Raw genomic sequence first — 15,238 nt, 5'->3', positions numbered from 1 at the left:
TAAAAGAATTGCTTCTTTTAGGAAATGTACAATTCTATAAATAAAAAGTTCATAACAGACTATTGCTTATGTCAGATTGCTTTAGCTCATTTTCATCTTTTCATTAGTAAAATTGCTTCAAATATATCATCTTAAAATACTTTAAATTTAATTATTTTTGTTTATATAGACCAGGGTTTGGAAAACTTTTTTTTTCTATAAAGAGCTACATAGTATATATTTACACTTTGTGAGTCTCTATCAAAACTCATCAACTCTGCTCTTGTTCACAAAAGTAGCCTAGACAGTACATTAACAAATGGGTATGCCTGTGTTCCAATAAAACTTTATTTATAATAACAGGTGGCCAACTATAGCTGTAACTTCACAATCCCCAATATAGACTGTTAATTATTAAATATAAATTTGAAGATGCCGAATACAATTATAATAACACAGCATCTTCCTTCAGCATGCTAAAAATATCACTTATTTTTTACATTACTCAATATTCAATTAAATGTACTTTAGTCTTCCTTGCTTGCTGTATAAATTTTGGTCTTTCAAGAATTCAACAAGAAAAAAACACGTTTCTGTTTACCTACATTGACCACTTTGGATATCAGTTTGGGCTTGTCTTGTTTTTTTACTTGCTTCAGTGATCTCTGTTTCTTTACCTACTTTTAAAAAAAAAATAAGTATTTGAGTAGAATTGACAAGGAAGTATATTAAAGAGATGGAAGAGACAAAAATGCAATTGTGACAGAAAATGATTAATTACCCAAGACAAAAATTTCACACATATAAATTGTCTTGACCAAAGAAATTTCTCAGCAGCCCTTTCTGATAATGTTGGTGCTCTTTCCATTGTATTATTATTTGTTAAATTTTTGAAATGTTTTCCAAGATAGTTGTTCATCAATTTCTGTTTATACATTCTGTTTTTATGGAAGCCTGATTTAGGCTCAACTTCAGTGACTTCACATAATTTTTCTACATTGACAATGTTGTTGAAATAAAACCTTCAAAAAGGAAATAAGTAATCTCTAAGAGAAAAAAAAAAATAAGGTGTAGCAATGTATTTCCACCCCTTGGCTTTGACTATAAATTAATCAGACTGTGCACAGAGGAGGCAAGGGATGAAAAGATTAGCTTCAATTGAATGACTTCCTTTAAAGGACTGAAATCTAATTTGGATGAACTTTTGCTTTGTTGTGTCAACTTAATCAAGACAGAAATAAAACAAATATTCACATTAGTTCTACCATTTACCTAACTTCTACTGTTTACATTTTATGGAATGTTTAATTTTTAATCACACAGTTTACGTCATATATCAAACAAATGTAGTAAGAATAGAGTACCTCATACATATTTTAAATTAAACTCAATTCTAAGACCAAGAATCTTGTGATACAATTTTAAGTGTTTGCTCTTGTTATGTAATAATAGTTGATCTCATGTTTTCTGTCTACCGTAAAAATGAAGAAATAAGAGAGATGTTCTGTGGTCCATTGATTGTAATCAACATTGCAATAGCCTCATCCACAATTGCAGGTTTAGGTTTTTGTTGCTTCATACCCAGAATGTTCTGGGTTGTATTATCAGCAGTTTCCACTTATGTTTACATACACCTAATAGACCTAATAGAAAAAAAATAATAATTAGCTCCTGGGAAAATATTGTATAATTAAAAATGATGAGAGAGGCCATTGATACATTGATTCCTGGAGAAAAACAGTTTCCATTTTGTAAAGTTAAAAAGAAGTTTCTTAAAGGAGTCAAGAGTATTTTTCATGAAGTCTTGTAATTGTCCACAGTCTCCAAGAAACTCAGCAATTTCAAGATATATGCCCATCAGTATCTGAACATATTTTTCCTAACAGTTTTGAGAATCCCAATTTCCTCTTAACTTGACACTCCTTACCAACTAGATGAGAGTCAAAACTGCTGCCCTCAGTCAAAAAGGGCTCTATTTTTATATTATAAAATTGAGTAGCCAACAAATTCTGAACTCACTGAAGAACTAAAACAAGATTAAGATATGGTTCACCAAATTGAGGAAGAATATTGCATATTATTAAGAAAGCATCTTATGTTTATTCTTCCTTGGAAATAATTCTGACTCTTTCTGATTAATTGTCCCAGGTTGAATAGTCAAGACACATCAATATTCACTGGAAATTATTTTGGCACTAACAGTCAACTTATTATTTAAAAGTAATATTGGTGAATTTGGAAAAGAGGATGATACGTATAGTTGAAATAATGCTTGCTTTGTTACTAATGCTGTTTGCCTTATTCATTTCAATTCAGTGCTTTTTAATAATATAATAGTTGTATATATCTGTTGAGCACATACCGTGATATTTCTAAGGACGACCTAGGGGAAAATACTGATATTTTTCCATCCATAAGAGAACAAAAATAGACCCAGTCATCTATACAAATATACAGACCACAAAAAGTACAAGAACCTGATATCAATTTTACGAATTGCAACAAAGTTTCAGAACACTGAGGTATTCGGATTTTATCATTCTTTCACTAGAAAGGCTCATGGATTTTTCTTGTGGCAGGAAGATTCCAAGAAGATCAATTCATCCATCATAGTCTTTCAAGGCTGCCGTGTTTCAGAAGCACCTGTCCAGAGAGATTGATAGAACTGCTCTGTTCCTGATTTCCTACTGCTCGGCTTCTCTGCCGTCAATCTCGCACAACCGAGATGGCTAAGCACAGGGTTAGTGACAGTGTGACACAGTTCAGAGACTCCCTCTAAGACCAAACAGATGGAGTGTGCCCATTCTTTGGAAGAATCCCCTCTCGTCTCCAGAATCTTTAAATAAAATAGCACAGAAATCTTTCTGTCCCTCTCAATCCCTCTCTCTTTCTCTCTCTCTCCCTCATTCTCCTGTTCATTTCCAAACCTCAAAACCCTTTTTTCTGAGTATGTCTAGGCTCTACTAAAAACAGTACTATTTTCCTATTAGTTTGTCCTGTTAATTTATCTTTTAACTTCCCCAATATTTCCCCCATTTAAAACAGAATTCTATATGACAGGAACGAGGTCTTCCACTTACACACACCTACACGAAGCAGCAGTAGATTACAGACAATGAGGGGGCTTTTAACTGTTGAAATATTCATGTCAGAGAATCAGTGTCAGCTTCATGAGTCTTTTAAGAACAGAACTAAGAAATTCAAAACACTATCTTCTTCCCTGGAGAGAGCATGTTTAAATTCTTAATGTCTAGACAGGTTCTGCATACGTCACCTTTTAAATTTGCTTGATTTCCTACCCCTTCACTGTATTGGATTATTTCAGTAACAGTAAAAACTACCCTTCTTCTCAATCATTCATTCAGTTATTCTGCATAAAAGTCTTGTGCACCTGTTATGTACCAAGTATTGCACTAAGCATGAAGGCTATAGGAGTGGGCAAAATATGCCTAGTTTCTTCTCCTATAGATTTTATAGTCTAGTCAGTGAACCATACACACATCAAATAATCCCATAGCAGCATTCATGCTAGCTAGCCCTGAAATTGTCAACAATGAATGATGTTGAAACAGAGACCTGATCTAGTGTGGGAAGTGAAGGAAAAGCCTGCCGGAGAAAGTGAAAGGTGAGCTGAGATTTAAAAGAGGGCTAGAAACACTTCTCTTTACTTTTTTCTAGCAATAAATTAGTTGTCATTAATGAACACAGTTTCCATATAATTTGTGTTTCTGGAAGACCCTGAAGTTTACCAACCCCACGTCCATCCTTGTCCCATCGTCTTTCTTGCTGTAGAGACTGGTTTGTTCACACGTTTACCCTCCTGTGTTTGTAGGGAATATGAACGTGAATGTCTAACCCAATTATAGCAATTCTATTCTTGCAAGTAATTAGTCTAGGCATATTATGAACTGTAACCCTAGCCAAGGAGATATCAGGGAAAGTCTTCTGAGAAAATTCTTTATAAGTAGATCTGTTGGAAAAACTTCAGTTTCTGCCTTTGACCTTTGCTGAAGAGCTGTTATCTAAAAGAGCTGTAGCCATTTTGTTACCATAGGCAAGGTGAGGGGGATCTGCTCAGTGGAGGAAGGGAGCATGGAAAGATGCAGGGAACCCATGTTCTTGTTGGTATTATTTAGCCGTTGGGCTTACTTTGAAGTTCTTGCCTAGTCCCTGGGCCTGTTTTATGAGAAAATAAGCAGTTATTTCTAAGCCTTTGTTTGTTGCTGAAGTCAAAATTACCCCAATTGAAAATAAAAAAAATTCTAAGACTTGGGTTTAGTAGACTAATTATAAAATGATAATAATAGAAAAAAAAGACCTGGAAAGATCCAAATGATGGTTAACTATAGACAGAGACGATGTGCTGGAGGATGGGAGATAAATGACGCTGGTAAGTTGACAAAGAGCATGTATTCATTCACGGCTTTGATAATTAAACATTTTTTAAAAAGAAATAAAGTATAACTTTGCTTGATTGTTACAAAAATTAAATCTTTTCCAGACTTTAGTACACTGCCTTCAATGCCTGACTTATAGAAAATACCCAATTAATGTCTCCATTAATGTTTACTGAGTGAATAAATGAATCAAACCCTTTCAAAATGTCTGGAGATGGGTAAAACCACTTGATATCAACTTTATGAGTAAGTATCATTATTTCCATTTTGCACATGAAAAAATTCAGCCTCAGAGAGACTTAATAAGGGCATAGCTATTGAGTAATAGAACTAAAAGTTAACCTAAGATTTTCTTATTTAAACGTCCACTCTATTTTCACAATATTTGACCAGTAATTAACAGAGTAGAATGTTTTCCATTTTACTTGTAATCCTACCACTCTTTTTACCAATTCTTTGAACTCCTTAGACTTCTGACTGTTCTTTCTAAAGAGAAAAACAAGTTTCCTCTCTCATTTTACTGTTTTCCTGCATGTTATCAGGGAATATTCTAGCTTTTTTCTTCTCCAAAATGGGGTCTTTAAATCAGCCATATCATAGTCACTTGTTAGACTTGGAAAAAAATATCTCTAGATACCATATAGTGGGTGAACCCAAGAATGTACATTATCTAAAGTCCTAGAGAGACTCAAACATATATACCAAATTTGAATAACCACCATGTTCTACTCAGAAAATATGCTGTTCTAATTAAATAAAATTCACCCATAGAAAGAGGAAGAAGTCCATTAAGAATATAAAAAATATTTATGGCTATATAAACTAGCATAAAAATAAATGTACCTATTTCTTAATATTTCAAACAAATAACTTGACTCTCAAGAAAACACATGGCCTTTCTGTAACATATTTATTTCATCAAAAGTTGATTTAAAGGTAATGAATTTTTATCTAATTAAATTATACTACCAAAATAAATTTGTTCAAGCTAAAAACTAATTTATATGAGTCTAAATTTTCTTTAATAACAAGTGCATTTAAATTAAAGCAAATTGTAGTTGGCGATTTGGCCTGGTGCAATCTTTTTAACAGGGTCACAGCACAAATAATGTGTGATAGTAAAAATCAAAGACTGAAAAGTGAAGCTACTTCTTTTTTTAAATAGGTAATAACAATTAAGCCTTTGGAGTGCTCAGGAATTCTGTGGTCAGGAAAATAAGAATATGTGTGAAATGCAAGTAGATGCTGTTCCAGAATCCCCAATGTTTTGATCTTTAACCAATCTAAAATTTACATAACTCATATTAACCATTCTTTTCCTAAATGAGCAATAATTTGCATTTAATAAGCTATTTCTCAACATGCTTCCTGATGTCTGATTTCTCTAGTTAGTAAATACCTACAGAAGACAAGAAATGCATTAATTCATTTATGTAGACCTCTATTGAGCATCTACCACATCTCAGGCACCATTACAAGCACAGATTGTACAAAGTTTAGTACAACATTGTGGACAGAGGCAAATGCATGTGTAAATACAAGGAACCAAGTTTTGAGGATCATAAATAGCTTGACAAAGTCATATGGTGGAATTAGGTTGGAGAAGGAAGCCGAGTGAAATCATCAAGAGAATTTTTACTGTTTAAAGACTTAGAGCTTTACTTTGAAAACTGAAGAGATTCTAAGAAGTATAGTGACTTTGAGAGGCCCAATGATATGAAATTACTCAGACTTAAAGATTAGATTAGATTAGAGTTTATATCTTTATCCATTTCTTCCTCATGGCCAGTGAGTTAATTAACTAATTATATGCCTGGGGAAAGTTATTCCACTCTTCCATTTTGATATTTACAATTTATTGATTCTCAAAACACGTCCCCAAAGAGACCTGTTGTTCCGTACAGCCTTTTCAAAGCTCTCTGTATGGATAAACATGAAAACAACCACACAAAACACATCTCCATTTTTATCTACTTTACATACAGGGCTTTAGGTATGATTAGATTTACACAGAAGTATTAACTACTTTGGACCAGATACACTCTAGAGAGCTCTACTATCATAAGATATCATGTCTGTGATTCTAATGCCATATCCATTAGCATCTAGTGTCTGATAATCAGGAGAGTGCTTGAAGCATCTAGTCAAGGACGTTATTCTTCCCTAAATGAATTACTTAGGACTCTTTTTTGCAAATGACAAAAAACCACTTGAATTAGTTTTAAAACGTAAAGAGTGATAAGTGGCTCACTGAGTTAGGAAGGACAGAGGCAGAGCTGGCCTCAAGCAGATCTAGACCCTAGGACTCAGATAACGGCATCCGGTTCCCCCATCCTCCACCTTCTCCAACCCTGTCCCAGCTCTATTTCCTTGGAAGTTGACCACACTTCCTCTTGGTACAATTAAATTTTCTCCAGGCCGAGGAGATCTTGGCCAAAGGCAGTTCAAGGTTTCCGTTGTCCAAGTTGGGAAGTCAGTAAGAGGGAAGGTGAGAGCTTCAATTTCTCTGCACTTGCGCCTGAGTTCCAGAGAAGAAAAGCCTGACTAGGTTGGTCCTGGGTCATTTGTCGAGGTCAGATATTCATATTTGTAGCCGATAATTTCCAACTAAATGAAACACATACACAGTTTCTGTTACAGTGAAGCACAAATACTAAGCAGAAATCTCACAACTGATCGTAAGATAAGAAGTGAAGTGATCAAAGCTCCCCTTATTTTAATGCCTGCCAGCTTAAAGAGACTGAGAAAGAAAGCCTTAGCATGTGCTGGTAGCACAATTAAGATGATTTCCCAATTTTTTTTTCAACCTATATTCTTAAATACATTTGATTCTTGGATTCACATCATTAGAGTTGTTCTTAGGACCACTGATTCTTTTCTCCCAGCTTGGTTTTCCACAGAAATGTGCTCGTTTATTCATTAGACACCTGGGATGCTGTGATCAACAACAACAACAAAGCCTGAAAGTTCTAATGCTTTATGCAGAGCTTATCTCCCTTGGTAGAGACACGCACTGCGCAAGTAAACCCCACAGAAGCAGTACAATTTCATGCAGTGGTAAGTGCTGTGAATGAGATGAAGCAGGTTAAAAGGTAGAACATGAGAAAGTAAGGGCAAGGACAGCTGCCAGGAAAAATCTTGAAAACCTAAAAAGAGAGCATCCAGGTAAAGGGAAGAGTAGGAGCTGAAAAGTTTAAAAGGGGAAGTCTGCCTTTTTTATGGGACAGGACAAACGCCCAAGAGTCTGAAACAGAGTGAACTGGATCAGGAGCGCATTGAGTGAGTGACAAGAGAGACCAAGTCAAGCAGCCCTTGTTAAGCCACAGTAAGAATGCTACATGTGATTACAAATGTAGCCAGAAACCATCGAACGGTTTTATGCCAGAGAGAGACGTGATTTAGCTTCAAGAGGATCTCTGGTTGTTGTATGGGGAATAGACTGTGAGGGGTTAAATATAGACTCAGAGAGACCAACTGGGAGGCAATTGCTGTAAATCATGTGACAAATGATGGTGGACTGGTGGCTTGGAATAGAGTGACAGAGTGGAAGTGGTGAGAAAGAACTGAATTTGAGATAGATTTGGAGGGCCAGAGTGACAAGATTTGCTGATGGATTGGGTACAGGGTTTGAGGGAAGGAAAAAAGAGGAACAAAGATGACTCCTAGGTTTCTGACCTCAGAAAACGAGTGCAAGGAGAAGCAGAAACAGTTACCTAGGTTGTGAAGCCCTGAGCCTAACCTGCAGCTCTCAGTCCAGTCTTCAGGCAAAATTTTCAACTAGGGTAAATACAATCGTACACAAAATAGTTGCTGAAATGATCATTGCAAGAGTACTCTTCAGGAATTTCAGATAAATTCCAAAGACTGTTTATGAAAACGCTATTTCTGGTATGCACAACTTAGAAGTGCTGTTTTCAGAAATTCTGGTTCTGCTCTTCTAATTGTTTATCTTTGTTTAGCATTTGTTGGTTTGATTGATAGTGATTATTTTTGAATTTTCAGCATGTGGTGACTATTTTTCACTGATTTATTTGGCAGCATGTCAACGTTTTGATTAAATTCCCACTAGTTTTTCTACAAATATGTTCTTCTAATTTAAAAAGACCTCAATAAGGTGGTTATTTACAAGCATTCCACTTTATAGTAGCCTCTGGGCATTTTAACTAGTGTATCTATCCAAAAATGAAATGCAAGTTTTAAGGCAAAAACAATACTATATCTGAGAGAAACTTCTCATATAAAGTCATCCTTGGAAAACCAATGATAAGAAACATCTAAGATTTCAAGCACACACCAAGCTCTGAGTATAATATTTGACATTACTTTTATATTTGATTGACAACATTCTATCTCCACAGCCTTCATTTCAAATGCTTCCTGTTGGGCAACAGTTCTGAGCGACAACATGATTTAATCAACCGGGCTTTCCCATATAGGAAGCAGTAAAGTTCCAAGGAATTGACAGCGACCTGCAAAGAGGACAATAGCATCTCCTCACCTGAGCAAAACAGTCTCAACTTTTATTGTTTCCCAACTAAGATTCTTAAACCCATTGGGATAACCCCAGGTGAGATAGACCCTTGCCAAAAAAAAAAAAAAAAAAAAAAAAATCAGCGTCCATTCAATTACTAAAAAGCAAATCATCATAATTACCTATAATTTCTTCTGAAGTCACACAATTGTAAGTGGAAGACATAATGAGTGCATGGGTTTGTCTTGCTTGGGAACCGGGACATTTTTTTCCCTCCAATTTTTCCATTTTGGAATGGGAATGTTTATGCTATTCCTGTCCCATCACTGTATTTTGAAAGTAGATCTGGTATTAGAAGTTCACAGATGGAGAGGAGTTTTGCCGCAGGATGAACTGCACCCCAGTTGACTGCAATGATTTAGAGATGAGACTTTGATGGTGGGACATTGAGTTGATGATGTTTAGATGAGATTTTGGACTGAGAGTTGATGCTGAAATGATTAAGACTTTTAAGGATGTTGGGGTAGGATGAATGTATTTTGCAAATGGGAAAAGTATGATTTTTGAGGAGGCCAGAAAGCAGACTATTATGGGTTAAATTTTGTCTCCTCCAAAAAGATATGTTGGCTCTTAACCTCCGGGACTCCAGAATGTCATCTTATTTGGAGATAGGCTCCTTACAGGGGTAATCAAGTTAAAATGAGGTCATTAGGATGGGCCCTAATCCAATATGACTGGTGTCCTTATAAAAAAGGGGAGATTTAAAAAATTTTTAGATTCCAAACATTTAAACATAATCCCTTAACCAAGCTCTGATTAATAAGAATGATCATATTTTAGCCACATTTGATTCAAAAGTCTAAAAGAATAGAAAAGTGGTATCCATACTGCTTCTTTTCTTCACAGAGTGCCTCTGATTCACATCAGAGCCGTCTGTAACATAATCCTGAGAGCATATATCATATCCCTGAAGTTACCTTCAAAGAAGTTCAAACTAAAATGTAACACATATTTGTAAAGCTCATACTATGTGAAACATTCTCTTAATATGTTTAACACAACCAGATATAACCTCAGAGAGCTCAAATGGAGGAAGTGAATACATGATTATAACTAAACAGACAGGTGTAGGTTTTCCTGAACCTCCACATCAATCCTGAGATGCCTCTTATATCAAAACCAGTCTCTATGGAATTGCATCCCCTAAAGCACTTCAAGTATATATCCAAGGTTAAATTGAGAATTATATAAAGGGAATTGCCCCTAAATATCATAGTGGCAAAAAAAAAGTCTGAGGATAATAATAAGTTGAAACAGTTAATTAATATAGACTCTACCATGTGGACATTTCTAAGCAATATTTTGGTGCTTCTATTCAATTCATGATGTAATGGAAATAAGTAGTAGTAACATTCTAAAAAATAAACCTGCCAAATTCTGCTGATAAGGGGGTGGAAGAACAGGAAGTCTCATTCATTGCTGGTTGGAATGCAAATTGGTAAGCCACTTAGGAAGAGTTTGGTAGTTTCTTACACAGAAAAGAAAAAAAAAAAAAGGTAAACTTCTAGCTGTTTATCCAAGTCATGTTACCAATATCACAATGAAGATACAGAATATCTCCATCACACCCTCAAAATTCACTTATGTGTCTTTAAACCAATTCTCTCCCATTAACCCCAGACACTGGCAAACATGGACCTGAGTTCTGACTGGTCATAAGTTTTCTCTTTTCTAGGCTGTCATGAAAATGGAATAAAATATATAGCCTTTTGCTCTGGCTTCTCTTACTGGGCACCATGTCTGTAAGATTTCATCATGTCTGCCCTTTATTGATTCTACTGTTACCCTCAGGACACCACAGGCTTCCGTTTCTTCCAGTGGTTGATTAAAGGCACTTCCCTTGCGCTTAGGGTCGCAGCTGGGAGGCTAATGGGTTTAGTTCCTCTCATTAGTCTGCCTGCTTCCCCTTCAGCCGTTCCTGCGCCTCTGTGCCGCAAAGGAGCTCCTTCTCCATGTTCTCATACCTCCCCTGGTGGTAGTGTGTGGATTTTTGTCATAGATGTGCAGAAAGATAAAATGAGGCAGATTAACAATTTCAAGAGTCTATGGGAACAAACATCAACTGGAATCTGGCGGCGCCAAACCAACAGCAGTAGGAAGAGCTTCCCGCCCTGAGCTCGGAGCAAGGCTTCCATAGAGGAGGCTGGAAGCAAAGCAAAGGGACTCTCTGGCTGTAGCTTACGCGATTGCCTTATCTGGGGAAGTCTGGTTGGCTGTTTGTGATTAGCTGTTCTTCAGTTTCCCCTTCTCACATTCCATTGACTTGACTCTGCCTTGGGTTTCAGCTTGCTCAGTCTAACGTCTTGTTTAATTACTTTACCGGTTCTAGGTTTGTCGCGGAGGTCGATGGGATTCTGTTTTTTTTTTTTTTTTAATTGAACTCTATAGTTGATTTACAATATTGTGTTAATTTCAGGTGTACAGCAAAGTAATTCAGTTTTATCTATCTATACACACATGTATGTACATATATATTCTTTTTCAGATTCTTTTCCATTATAGGTTATTATAAGACATTGAATATAGTTCCCTGTGCTATACAGTAAATCCTTGTTGTTTATCCACTTTATATATACCAGTATCTTTTAATCCCATACTCCTAAATGATCTGGTGGGGTCCCGTTTTGTCTTGTCCTGCCCCAACCTTGGGCTCTGTGCAAAAGGCAGGGCTTTCTCACTGGTACTGCCCACTTTTCCTGTAGCAGCTGAATCCTGCCTGTAACCTGTAATTGCTCTAGGCTGAGAATTTCCTGCCCAAGAGATTGTATATCTTCTTTTTCAGGAAGCAATAAATCATTATACACTGGGAGCAAGAGAATGTTTTATCTACTAACTGGTAGGTTAAGGCTTATTAGGGGAGGATTTTCAGCAAGAGTGGGCGAGTTTTTTCTCTTTTTTCCAGCAGCCACTGACCGTGTCCTCCACACTTGGTCCAATCTTTGGAGTCCCATATCTCCCGTCCCGCCCCTAGTCTTTCCCATGAGCACCTGGCAGAGGGTGGAAAAAGAACTTGAGAGAGAAGGTGAGTCACTTTTGTGCTTTGGGCCTCAGCTATTCCAAAGTGGTGTTCACTTGGTAGCCTTGTAACCTTAGCTTTCTGATGGGTTCAAGAAAAGGTATGCTTTTGGTGATTATTTGACATTTTCTTATTAATGATATGTAAGCAACATTTTTTTTGTAGATTTCTTCATCCTAAGTGGAAGCGGAAATAGGTACATTTGTACAGCCAGCCTGGGGATTTTCTGCAGACGCTGCCCTATTTTAGGTAATACTCATTGCTGCAGGCTGCTTGCCATGAGCCAAGAATAGATCTTACATGAAAGGATTATTTGTGATCAAAGATCAAAATGTAATTAGTCTTTTATGCTAGTCATAACCCTTTTGAAATCATCTGTCAACAGGATAAAGTTTAATAAGTAGCATCATTATGAATAACAGCGAAACTGAGAGATACCAGAGCAGTCGGTGAATGTTCTGGGTGTCTCTTACGTTACTATCTATCACACACTTATTTATCTGTTGCTTCATGCATGTATTCTTGTCCAGTTTGCCTATTTGTACATCACTTCAGTTTCATCTTCTACTTGGATTTGAGCAATCAAGATACAGCTAAAAAATAAGTATAATTTTTAAAGGCTATAAAATTGTGAACTTTATTATCTTATCCATATAAAAATGCAGAGAAAACCAAAAGGAACTATTTCAAAATGTTCTTATAGGGACCTCTAAATCTCAGAATTTATTTTATAGTTACTGTTTTCTTTTCTTTCTTTCTCAATTATGTACATGGAACATATTACTATTAATGGAAAAATATCCTAAAAATTCAATTTATCCTTCTATCTAATATCCCCTCCCAAAGTCTGACTACAAATTCCAAATCAGTATAGAGAAAGGATTTTTTCTTCACCAACTTCTTTCTCATCATTTTTCCTTTTTACTGTGGAAACTCAATTGCCTCAATCTTTGAAGCCTGTTACTTTTTCTCTTCTCCATTGATAGTCTCACAAAATCCCAATATTTTAATCATTTGTTTCTATGTCCACAGCACATCTTTTCAACTGTACATTAATATCCTTTTTTCTCTCTGTCTACACTTAAGAGGAGAAGTAAATATCTAAGGTATTTGCCTTAATGTTGCTTAGATTAAAATTTAGAGTAAATTAACTAGAGTTATAACTTTAGGATAAACAGCTCATCTTTATAATTGTCTTTAAATATGTAGACAAATTTCTTAATTAAGAGTGCTTCTTCTTCCAGACAATTATATTATTGTCTAAGAAGTTACTACTATGAATGACTACATTTAAATATTATTCTTTTTTACCAGGGTTGCAAATTTTCCAAATTTCTTTTTCCTATTGATCTGGTTATGTCACTTTCTCTGCTAAGTACTTTAATTGCTTGATTTATGCTCCATGAAAATCATCTAATAACCCTACCAAGCTGTGTATTTGTTGTTGGTTTTCTTAAAACTCTGTTCCTAGTCTCTTACCTTTCTCTTAGACAGTTTTTTGATGCCTGAGAGTTCTTCCATAATGTCCCTTCACCTCATCAACTTCTACCCTCTCACAAATAATATTTTCATTTAAAAATAACTTTCAAAATCTTTCTCATATAACAACAACAACAACAACAACAAATTCATGGGAAGAGCATAGTATTAGGTCAAAGAGCAAATGGTTAGCCAAGGTCGTCTTTTAAGGCTTCATGATATGTTGCAGTTTCAAAGTGTCAAGTCGAACCATCAGAGAGACTTTGTCAGTGATCTTAATTATCGTCAGGCTTCTTCTCTCCTTCTTTCCCATGTTCCCCACTTTTGTGTGTGTGTGTGACCGCCCAGCTTTACATGAAATTCCGCACTGAGGCATGGACACTTGGCTTCCACCCTGACATTGTCTGGCAATCCCTAACGTGGAATCTCCTGAATCAGCAACAATACTTACGCCACCCTCTGCCGTATTGTTCTGGGACTCCTGAACTCATAACCAAGCCCAGAACCTACTGACTTGAAGGATGCATCTCTTCCTTTCACTGATCCTTTCACTGATCACATCCATAAGATTGAACATCACTTTGGATCCCCCCACCACCAAGTGCTAATTAATAATTTTATCTAAAATAGTAATTCTTTTCAAAAATAAGACTTACCCCTGAGCCCTAGGATAGGGACTAAAGACCTCCAAGCCAAGGAACAATCTCCAGGACAATGATCATCTGCCTAATAGGATCCCAAATAGCAAAACTCAGCCCTCTAGAACTCCCTCACTAAGTCTGTGTACCCCTGCCTGTTCCCATTAGGGTAAGCTATGCAATGCTGAAGATCACATGGAGACCCTTATTCCCCAGTAACTGAGATTGAGGATGCATATATAAGTAACATGTAGATATGTAAGGCACTGAGAACATTCTTATAAAAACAAGTGGGTAAAGTAAAATTGGAATCTAGCTCACAGTATGAGTTTTTGTGTTGTCTGTCTCAATAACAAGTTGTAAAGCCCTGAGGGGGCATTTATCACTTTCAGGTTATTTCCTTTTAAGCAAAATGAAAAGTTTGGACTAGATGATATTTATAGCTTCCATTAGATCTAATATTCCTCAATCATTTTATATAATTTGAAAACTTGTGAAATAGACATATCACATGAAGATTGTTCCCATTATTGAAAGACTTTAGCAAGGAGTTAAGAGTAGTACTTTATTGAAAAAAATAAAAGTTTTGGGGTCATATAAACCTGGGTGAAACACCTGCTTTACTACTTACTAATTGTATGATTTTTTGATAAGTTAATAATTATTCTAATCATAGTTAGTGAACTTATAAATACAGATCAAAAAGTACTTCAGGGTTATAAAGATGAAATGAAATCATCTTTCTAAATTCATCTTATATGATTCCTGGTGCCAAGAAGGCACTAATATATGTTAGGCTTATGTCTTGTCTCTTTTTTCCCTCACCATTTATGAAAGGAATCACATAAGCCATCCGGGCTTTGGTGTTTTGTTATGGCAGCCTGAGCTGACCAATACCAAATTCCATCCAAAAAAGAGACTCATTTTGGAAGACTGAAGTCAATAAAAAGCCCTGCTATTTGACTGCTTTAAATTTATGCATTTAAGTGAGAAGATTTTTATGTAAATAAATGAAAGTCTGGTGTTGTCATAGGAGCTTCCAGTTGAATGTTATCAAATACAAGACTTCCCTGAGTGTATTTATTTCCCTTTTGCAATTAAAAACATTTTAATTCTCCTCTTGATTTCCTTTATCTACAACAGAGAAAGGGAAAATGACAAAGTAAGATATAAACCAAGGCACTAAATTACAACACAC

The sequence above is a fragment of the Camelus dromedarius genome, chromosome 3 (assembly GCF_036321535.1).
Source record: "Camelus dromedarius isolate mCamDro1 chromosome 3, mCamDro1.pat, whole genome shotgun sequence".
In the NCBI taxonomy this organism is placed as follows: domain Eukaryota; kingdom Metazoa; phylum Chordata; class Mammalia; order Artiodactyla; family Camelidae; genus Camelus; species Camelus dromedarius.
The sequence above is the reverse complement of the archived record's forward strand: the minus strand, read 5'-3'. Positions refer to the sequence as shown.